This window comes from Apodemus sylvaticus, chromosome 6, assembly GCF_947179515.1.
Source record: "Apodemus sylvaticus chromosome 6, mApoSyl1.1, whole genome shotgun sequence".
NCBI lineage: Eukaryota > Metazoa > Chordata > Mammalia > Rodentia > Muridae > Apodemus > Apodemus sylvaticus.
The window spans coordinates 119,382,330-119,392,797 of NC_067477.1; positions in this window are offsets into that span (position 1 = coordinate 119,382,330).

Below are 10,468 nucleotides of genomic sequence, written 5' to 3' on the forward strand. Positions count from 1 at the left end.
CCAGCGGCCCGATCGCGCCAGTGGGACAGCGCCCGTGGGGTTCCAGGCTGAGCGGTGCTGAGAGGGACGTGGCTCCGCGTCGCAGTGACCTGCACCCCGTGCCGGCTCCGGGACGGGCCAGCCTCGCGCGTCTGCCTCGTCTCGCTTCGCCCCTCCTCTCTCTCTCTCTCTCTCTCTCTCTCCTCTCTCTCTCTCTCTCTCCTCTCTCTCCTCTCTCTCTCTCTCTCTCTCTCTCTCTCATCTCTCTCTCTCTCTCTCCTCTCTCCTCCTCTCCTCTCTCTCTCTCTCTTGCGCTCTCTCTCTCTCTCTCTCTCTCTCTCTGTCCCTGCCGAGCGCCGCTCGCTGTCTCGCTCCGAGCCCCCTGCGCTCTGCCCGAGATGAGTCACTACAATGGCACGAGTAGTTCAACTCCACACTCTTTATTCTCCAGCCCCGCACCATGTGGATCCACTCACGTCAACGCTAGACTCCACCTTGCTGGGAGGAGCGCTCGAGGCGGCGGGGGAGGAGGCCCGGGACTGGGAGGAGGAGGAGGAGGAAGAGGCGCGGGAGGGGAGGGGAGGAGGCGGGCGCGCCGCTCCCCTCCCGGCCCCGCTCGCGGTCTCGCTGACGCCAGCCGCACACCCCGCGCGGGGAAGGCGGGCGGCGGGGAGGGTGGGAGCGCGCGGCCCTCGCACTATGGGGGCGCCGAGGCCGCCCGCGTTCTGGCGGATCTCCTCCACCCCCCTGGGGCGCAGCGCCCTTGGTCTGTTCCATTGGCGCACGTTGCCAAAGATGGTCATTTGCGTTAGAGGACGCGAGTGCGGGTTTCCTAGCATTCGGGTGACGTGGAGGGAGAGGGATTCCCTCGCCTGCTCCGGAGTGCGCCCTGGCCTCCCTACCTCCCCCCATCCCCACCCCAAAAGGAAGGGGCGCTGGGCGGAGCCCCGAAAGCGGCCGCGCGGGCTTGGGCTACGGGTTTTAGAAAAAAAAAAAAAAAAAACCTCGCAGCCCTGAAGACGAGACGGGCGGCTCAGTGCGGCGCCACCGCGAGGCCGAGAGCCCGGCGCGCAGAGCCGCTCGCGGGGAGGGCGCGGCGGTGCGCAGTGGTCCGCACCCTCGGCGGCGCCGCCCGGTGCAGCGGGCGTCCGGGACGCACCGGGCACCCGCGCCACCCTGCGGCCGGGTCTTGGCGGGGTGCGGCGCGGCGCCGCCAGGCGGGGCTGACCTGCCCATTTTTCTCTCGGAGCCTGGCTGCCCACTGCTTCCCGTGTGTGTGTGTGTGTGTGTGTGTGTGTGTGTGTGTGTGTGTGTGTGTGTGTGTGTGTGTGCTTTTTGTTATTTATTTTATTTTGGTCTTCCAATTAATTTGCTTAGAAGTAGTATTGAAGATATTAGCTAGCGAGACATTCCGGGAGTCCTCTGTGCTACACAGTTAGGACGCATGTCATAGCAGTAACCAGGCCTTAAAAGCAAATCGGGTTGTTAAAAAAATAAAAACAAACAACACCCCCACACAACTGGGGGCCTCGAGGTGTGCCCCAAGTTGCCTTGAGTTGTTTTGGATCAAAGTTCACAGACATGCGTGGCCGGACTTCTGGCTCTTCCCGCCTTGCTGGGTGGGGTGGCACTCGGGGTAAAGAGCGCAGGCCTTGGAGTATGAACGCCTGGCTATGCTATTTACGAGCTGTGAGATCTTGGGCGAGTCTAGAGTCTCAGTTTCCTCCTCTGTATAATGAAAGGTTTGGAGCTGAACGACCTAAAGCTTTCGTCTGCTTCGGATGGCCAATCATCTCCAGAGAAGGTACAATGTGTACAGAGAGGCGCTATACCAGGAGTTGAAGAACTCTTTTTATTGAGGCAAGGTCTTAGGTAGCACAGGCTGTCCTAAAACTCGCTATACGTCAAAAATAAGCCTCCACCTCCTGAGTCCTCGGATTACAGGCGAGAAATAACGCTGTTTTTAGCCATCCTTAAATAGTGCATCTGTATCCTTAAGATTTTGAGGAGTGAAAGGGAAGATAGATTGTTGGGATTCCGCTGAGGACCTTGAAGCGTTATGCATCTCCCATACCACTTCTCAGGTCCTCAGTTTCCTTATCTGTGAAGTGGGGGCGTTACTAGGAAAGAAAAATAAGAGCCGGGAACTCGAAGCTTTCCCGGGGCTCTATATAAAGCGCTGGCGTTTCCGGGACGGCTGGCAGCATCTGGCTGCCCCAAGGGCCGCAAGATACGGTAATCCCAAACAATACTCGGGGTCATTGTTTACAGTTATAAAACACATTCTGTCCTGAGCTCCATCCCCAAGGACTTGTGCGCGTGGTGAGCCGAGGTGGCCAGATTCCTCGCACCTCTGCAGCTGCCCTCCCAACAGAATGTGCAGCTCTGCAGGCTCGCGAACCGGGTGTGGGGCAGGCGTACACGCACGCACCAGCCGTGGGTGCCTGTCCCCACCCCCCCTCCCCGCGTTCATCCCTGCGTCCTGGCCTGCCTGGGTGTTTACGCGCCTCTCTCAGCAGGACTGAGTAAATGCAGCCCTTTGACGCAAAACGGATCAGCCCTTCCCCAGCAGCAGCAGCAAACCCCAGAAAACTGGAGGTGGGGACGGGGGCAGGGCATAGAAAAAAATAATCGTGACACTTTCCCACTCGCTTCGCCCTGTGCTCTGCGGGTCCTCGATCGTCCTAGAGAAATCTTGGAGGGTTAGGGGTGAACAACTGGGAGCACGGCCGGGGTGCGCAGGGGCCTCCCCGAGGAACCGCGTGTCACAACAGCACGAATAGACGCACTTTTGGTTTTCCTTTGAGCTGCACAGGCTGTCCGCCCCCCCCCCCCCCCCCGGCCCGCATTCAATAATCGTGAGCTTCTGGGTCTCTCCCACACAGTCCTTCCAGTAACGCGGGGCGGGGGTGGGGGCGGGGGTTGGAGGAAGGGGAACAGGAGCTTCCTCCAAGGCCTCCGCCATCCCGGGCGCGCCCAGCCACTAGCAGGCGCCGCCGGGAGCGCGCCTTCGGGCCAGCGCAACCTCGCGCCCTCGCCCGCCCCCGCCCGGACCCGCTTCCCCGGTCCTTTCCTTTCTTGTGGCTTCCCGTAAAGCCCAGCAGCCCCCAGACGTCTGCAGAGCATCACGGAATCTGTGCTGATGCAAGTCGCCGGCCTCCCTTTGGTGCTCCCCGGCCCGCCTGAGAGCGCTTTGATCCCTGCCTGGCCCTGCTCCGGAACGTGAGCTGTTTTCCCGGTGCCTGCCTGGAGAGGAGACCTACGTTCCCCAGCCTAGGCCACCTTTCAGTCCTGCGGCACCAGAGGCAGAGCTGCCTGGGCAACTGGCCTCCCTTGGTTCAGTGGATGTTTGAAGTTTGACCTATCTAAACCCAGTTCAACGGCGCCTACGTGGGAAGACGTCCCCGGGGGCACGCGGTTAAAAGGGGGCTTGGATAAGGTGCTCAGAACAGGGATTAAACCCAAGTGTCTCCAATCTTAAAGAAAACAGATACCGTCGCTTGTAATCCCCACAACAAACATTTGAGGTGGCTCTCATTCTCAGGTGTCAGTTTAAGAAAGTAAGGCCAAGTAACTTGTCCTAGGGAACTGGCCAGTGATTGATAACGAGTTGGGAGTACAGCCTTCTCTGACTGAGTCTGCCTACCCCCTCTCCCCACATTACCTGCCTCCTACTGGAATGTCTTTCTGGCTTTGTAAGCACGGACTTTGTGGCTTTAACTGACACTTAAAAGTGCCCCTTCTTTCTCTTCTGAGTGAGGGAATAGAAGGGGGGGGGAGGTAGTCTGGGCTGATTCTTCATCGCCTCTCTGGGTGTCTGGACCCTCCCGTTTCACCCCTGCCGGTTTCCTTGCTATCCCATCCAGCCCAGGGTGCCCTTGAGAGCCGTCTTGGATGTTAGAATGATTGTGCCTCTCACTGACCCACTCATCAGAGAACCGAGCATTTCACGAAGACTTTTCAATACATGCGGCTTCACTTGTCTTACAACATCCCCAGGAGGAGAATGGTCAGCTACGGACCAGACTCGCGATTGCCAAAGCAAAGCCAAAGAACAAAATGACAAAGCAGCCTCCTCAGTATGGTCTGGCCTGTGGATGTCTACATCTGAACGCAAAGTCATCTCCCGTGACCTTAAACCCAGTGTTCTGCCAGCCTTGACAGTCTACAGATTCTGTTCCTTAGTGATAACCCTACACTCCCACGCTGCACAGTGGAATCTGCAGTCATAACTTTTTAGTAGACAACACATTAGATGATGTGTTCTGGTTCCTGACAGCATTTGTATTTGAAGCCCAAGTCTTGGTTAGTGCCCTACCGCTGTGATAAACACTGTGACCAAAAGCAGCTTGGGGAAGAAAGGGTTTCTCTGACTCTTCACATCACAGGAAGTGAGGGCAGGAACTTGAGGCAGGAACCTGGAAACAGGGGCTAAAGCAGAGGCATGGAAGGGTGCTGGTGCTGGCTTGCTCCCCTTGATCTTTCCTCTATGGTACACACACACACCACATACACACATACACACACACTCCAGCCTGGTGGTGCGCCCCCCTCCCACAGCTGGGCCTACCCACACCAATCTTAAATCAAAAAAGAATGCATTAGACACTTGCCTCCAGACAATCTGATAGACACTTTTTCTCAAATGAGGTTGCTCTTCTCAGATAACTCTTTGATTTGTGGGGAGTTGCCATCTCCCCCCACACACATACACACACCAGGCCACACAAAGCAACAACAGGACAGCCTGTTTAATGCAGAAGTGTTTGAGTTTTCTGAGGACCTATAAATTTGTCAAGGGGCCATTAGCAAGCAGATTTCAGCTCAAATGGTTCAAAGGACAAAGTCTTTGGGGTAAGTTCGTTGGGGAGGGTCCTTTGGGAGAGGGTTGGAGAAACAGGGAATTTAATTTATCTTGTCTGACAACAGCTGGAAACAGTACCACTGATGATCAAAGTCATCCTCAGCTACATAGTGACTTGAAGACTAGCCTGGGCTACTCAACAACAACAACAACAAAAGCCAGGCATGGTGATGCACACCTTTAATCCCAGCACTCAGGAGGCACAGGCAGGTGGATCTCTGTGAGTTGGAGGCCAGCCTGGTCTGGTCTACAGAGTGAGTTCCAGGACAACCAAGGCTACACAGAGAAACCCTGTCTTGGAGAGAGAGAGAGAGAGAGAGAGAGAGAGAGAGAGAGAGAATTTAATTGAGATAAATGTTCTACCATATGGTTTCTGTGGACTGAGCTGGGTCCTCTGGGTAAGTAACCAATGCTCTTAACCACTGAGCCACCTCTTCTGCTCTCTCCTCCTCTGGGGCACTGCACACATGTGGTATATACACAGAGACAAGGCAAAACTCCCATCCCCACAAAATAATAAGTAAAATGTTCATCTGGTGGACATTAGAGGTGCTGTGTACACACAACGACCCTTCTCCTTACAGAATTTATATACTCTGCTGAATTTCATTACACTCAATAAAATCAAGTAGTAATAAACTAAGCTGTCGGTAGCCTCAACCCACATATATAGATAGTCCTACACCAAGTAACAACAACTTCCTAGGGACATCATGACCATCTGACTTTGGGTCAGAATACTCTGCAAAGTTCACACAGTGACAAAGGTGCCTAGTGACACATCTCCCAGAAAGTGTTGCCATTGTAAGGTTGTATGTGACTACAAATTAAAATTTTGGAAACTGTACAAATAATGCCCTTCTGCCCTCACCCCCCATCGCTACCACAGACCCTAGAGGGAAGAACACTGTTCGGCATTCAGGAAAGAGAACCTTCCTGCCACGTGTGTGTGTGTGTGTGTGTGTGTGTGTGTGTGTGTGTGTGTGCGCGCGCGTGCGCGCTCAATACATTCCAGAGATGGTGACAGATGTGGTGCTATCGTTCTGAAATATCACTGAGTCAGAACAGAAGTCACCCCTGGTAGGAATGTTTGTCCAGTCCCAAGGAGGAAAAGAACAATTGCCCCACCCCTCCTCCTAGTCTCAGATCCATTCGAGGACTATAGATGAAGGATGTGCTTGGCTCTCGGTTTTCCAACCCTGCCAAATCATTAGTCAGGGAAATGCCCACAGACAAGCCCACAGGCCAGTCTGATGGAGGTAGCCCATCTGTCCTTCCTCACAGGTGACTACCATTTGTGTCAGGTTGACAAACACTAATCAACAACCCATTTTCTAGATAAAGAAACTGAGGTTCATGGGGCATGTGGAGGCCTTAGCAGGTAAAGGCCCTTGCCACCAAGCCTGACACCTTGAGTTTGATCTCAGGGACTCACGTGGTAGGAGAGAGGCAACTTCTGCAGGTTGTCCTCTGACCTCCACACATGTGAACGGTGGCACCCACACATATATGCACAAACATGCTAAACAAACAAACAAACAAACAAATAAATATAGCTGAGATTCAAGTAAAGCAAGCCATAGATTCAAGGTCAACTGTGGGAAGACAAGAGTCACTCAGAGGACCGCTAGGAGCCTCCATAGCCAAAGTCAGGACTCGGCCCAGCTGTCTTGAGTCTGCTTCGTTTGCCTGGCCCACCATCCCTCTCTTTCCTGTGGTGACTCCATTGATCTTCCTTTAGGATGCTTCCAGTTCCCTACCTCATGTGCCATGACTGAATGGGCTGTAGAGTGGACACATGTGCCCATGATACAGGCCTGGCTGACAGAAGGCTCCAGGCTGCAGTTACTGAGTGAGAGCTATAGAGAGGCCTTAAGACCCAAGATTTCTGTGTCACAGTTAGACCTGAGACTTTGGCTAACCTCCCTCTAAAATGAGCACTCTTTTTCTCCTTCTCTGGGAGAGGCTACTAGGGATAAAGCCCGTGCAGAGGGAAGCAGGACCGAGGGGTAGAGTAATTGGTCACCTGCCAGTATCTCCCTGAACGTGTAAGCTCTATGACAAGTCCCTCCCTTTGCTCAAATCATTTTGAGGGGAGTGTTGCTTGCAACTAAAAAGGCCCTGGATGCTTCACCGTCAACATACAAAGAGCACCCACTAGGAGCACCTACTGCTCGCCAGACATTTCTAGAAAAACAGATAGGAGAGATAGTCTCACTCTTTGGAGAATTTGTCACATGGATGAGAAACGTCTCAGCTTTAAAAGGAAGCTAGCAGAATCAACACCACAGGGTGTTTTCTGGTTATTGCAGAAGGTTGGAGCATATCCACCTGTGTATCTGTGAACTTGGTCTCAGGAATCTGATGCAATACAGGGAAAGGTTGGGGGAGATATAGGACAGACAGCATTTGGAAGATCTAGGTCCAGGAAAGCCTGGGTCCAGGGGTGAGAACAGACTGATGGATTGACAGACAGGTACCAGAAGAGTGGTCTCACAATATAGTCTGGAGTGGGCGGAGAAGGGAGGGAATGGTCCTGAGGTGTCTCCTGGAATCTTTTAGAAGATCCAGGCTTGTTTGGAATCACTTCATTGGCAAGGTCAGGCTAGAATGAGTGCTGGCCTGAGAACCATTGGAAATTTGGGGCAAATGTTCAAAAGGGGTCTGAGGTGGCACGGTGGACTCTGAAAGTGTCATTCAGAAACCAAATGGGGGGTCTAAGTCAGCTGTCCCTCGGAAGGCTGATGAGCACCCTGCCGGTCATGGGGCTCCGCCATGGGATACTCACCGAGAAGGATTGGACTAAAAAGAAAAGGCAAGGCTAGCAGGCTTCTCAGGAAGTGACCCACTCAGAGGGGGGTGGAGGAGAGGAGATGGACAGCAGGAGCAGCAGGGTTGGTACCAGAGCCTGAATCTCCTTTCTCAGTACACAACTGAGAAAATGTCAGCACAGACTGGAGACTGGATGCTGCCCAGAATGACTCTGTTTTATCAGACAAGTTGATAGCATTAACTGTCTTATATAAATATTATTTAGAGAGATGTACTGAAGAGCCTGGGGTGATGGGCATAAGACTTGAGGGATTTCTTTGCCAAGGGCTTGAATAGAGTTTCATGCATGCTAAACATTCCTGGTCCCTGCTTTCTATGAGTTTGCTTTAAAATATTTCATCTAAAAGGGGAGGAAAATATTTCTATACATTCCTATATGCATGCATATTATGTATGCATATGTTTTATCCTATACATAGATCTGTAGCTAATTAACAAATAGAAAAGCAAAAGATTCCAGACACAATATACTACAGATCATTCCATCCCATAAATTCTGTTCTAAAGGCAAAGTGGATCTATGATCTAGATGTCAGACAGCAGAATGTGGCTGGCCTTGTGGAATCGGGGTTGGGTCAAAATGGAGGAGCCTGAGGGTTAGGGTCCGTCTGCTTCTTGACTGCATAAGGGGTGAGACATGTTGCAGTCCACAGAGCTTGTGTACCTTAGGTATGTTTATACTTCAGTAAATGTACCCCAAAACTACCATTGCACACAGAGGTGGGAGCAGGGCTGAAGCAATCAGGAGCCCTCCGTGGCCAGCATATAGAGAAAACGCAATAGGAATCTGCAGGAATCCTAAATTTTCTAAACAATTTTGAGAATTATCTTTTGTGGACCAGGGACACATACAATGGGCCACGGTCTGACACTGAAGCATTTAGCTTCAAGCCAATCACCGTCGCCGTAGCAGGACAGACTGACGGGCAAGAGCCTAGAGCCAAGATCAAAGGAGAGTGGCTTCTGCGTCCATGTTCACTGGCCTGTCCAATTGTCTGGGGCAGGCTCAGCTGGGGGTGCAGACCTCCTTAGACTCAGCCAGCCAGCCCAAGTGTGCCACCCAAGGAGTGAGCCAGGTTCTGCCTGAATCCCTGCTAACTCCCTCTGAGCACCAGCCTGCTCTCCCCTGCAATGGAGTGGACCAGCTGCTGCTGGGTGGGTGCGGCCTCGTGGGGTCCACCGGGAGCCTGGGAAACGAGACTGTGTTATCTCCACCAATGTGATTTCCTGCTGGGGACACATGAGCTCTTGAAAGAGGAGGGGAGAGCAAAGGCAGAAGGAGGGAAGGAAGGGGCTCCACTGGCTCTGCTTTTCGAATGGCCATGATGTTTTTACAGACAACTTCAGGCTAGTGGGCTCAGCCTAGGGTGTGCCTTCAACTCCACCCAGTTGCCTGCAGTATAACTTGATGGTTGTCCCATTGTTGTACACCCAAACCACTTGCAAAGTGTGTGTGTGTGTGTGTGGTGTTTGTATGTGTGTGTGATGTACCTATATAAGTGTGGGATGTTGTGTACGTATGTGTGTTGTATTGTCTGTATCTGTGTGCGTGATGTGTTTGTGTGTGTGTCGTGTGTTTGTATGTGTATGTGTGGTGTGCCTATATAAGTGTGGGATGTGTATGTGTGTATGTGTTTGTGTCTGTGTGATGTATTTGTATGTGTAGTATGTTTGTACGTGTGTGGTATGTCTATACAAGTGTGGAGTGTGTGTCTGTGTGTGATGTGTTTGTGTGTGTGTGTTGTATGTGTGTGTGAGATATGTGTTTGTGTGTGTGGTATGTTTGTATGTGTGTGTGGTCTGTCTGTACAAGTGTGGGGTGTGTGTCTATGTGTGATGTGTTTGTGCGTGTGTTGTATGTATGCGAGTGAGACATGTGTTTGTGTGTGTGGTATGTTTGTATGTGTGTATGGTTTGCCTGTACAAGTGGGGGGGGTGTCTGATGTGTTTGTGTGTGCGTGTTGTGTGTGTGTTGCATGTGTGTGTGCTTGTGTGTGATGTGTTTATGTGTATGTTGTGTGTGTCTGTGTGATGTGTTTGTGTGTTTATGTGTCTGTGTATAGTGTGTATGTGCCAGTGGGGTGTGTGTGTGTGTGTGTGTGTGTGTGTGTTTATAGTGTGTGTAGGAGTGCTGATTCCATGTCTGCCTAAGAATCTAAAAAAGCTAGTGATTTAGATCAAAGAGCCAAGAGTTAGAATCCTGTGGGTTAGAATCCTGGTGTGCTACCCTACAGGTTAAGTCTGGCAGTCCCCAGAACTCTCCACAGCTCACGTTCCTCTGGGCTGTGTGGTGATAGTAATATCCAGTCCGTAGACCAGAGTGGTAAATGGTTCAGCAAGTGGAGGTGCTCATCACCGAACCTCATGGCCTAGGTTCAGTTCCTACCGAGTGAGCTGGAGAGAACCGGCTTCCACAGGTTGTCCTCTGACATCTATTTGAGCATACGCCCACGCACACACACACACACACACACACACACACACACACACTAAACAAACAAAAATAGCATGTAATAAAGGATCTTTGGTCCACTGCCAGGGTTACGTGTGCATATGTTTGTTGAAATTATCATTCTCCATTTATTTATAACCCAAAGGGTCTCTCTCTGTAGCTGTGGGGAAGAGTTGCAAAGCAGCCTGGGAAGGACTCGGCATGACCGATGTTCACAGTACTGCACTCTGCTCCCCGCTCCTCACAATGTTCTGGGAAACTCAAGTGAGATACAGTTTCTAAAAATGGCGCAAATGGGGAAATTCCATCCACAGGGCAGCTAGAGGAAGTGGGGGAAACAG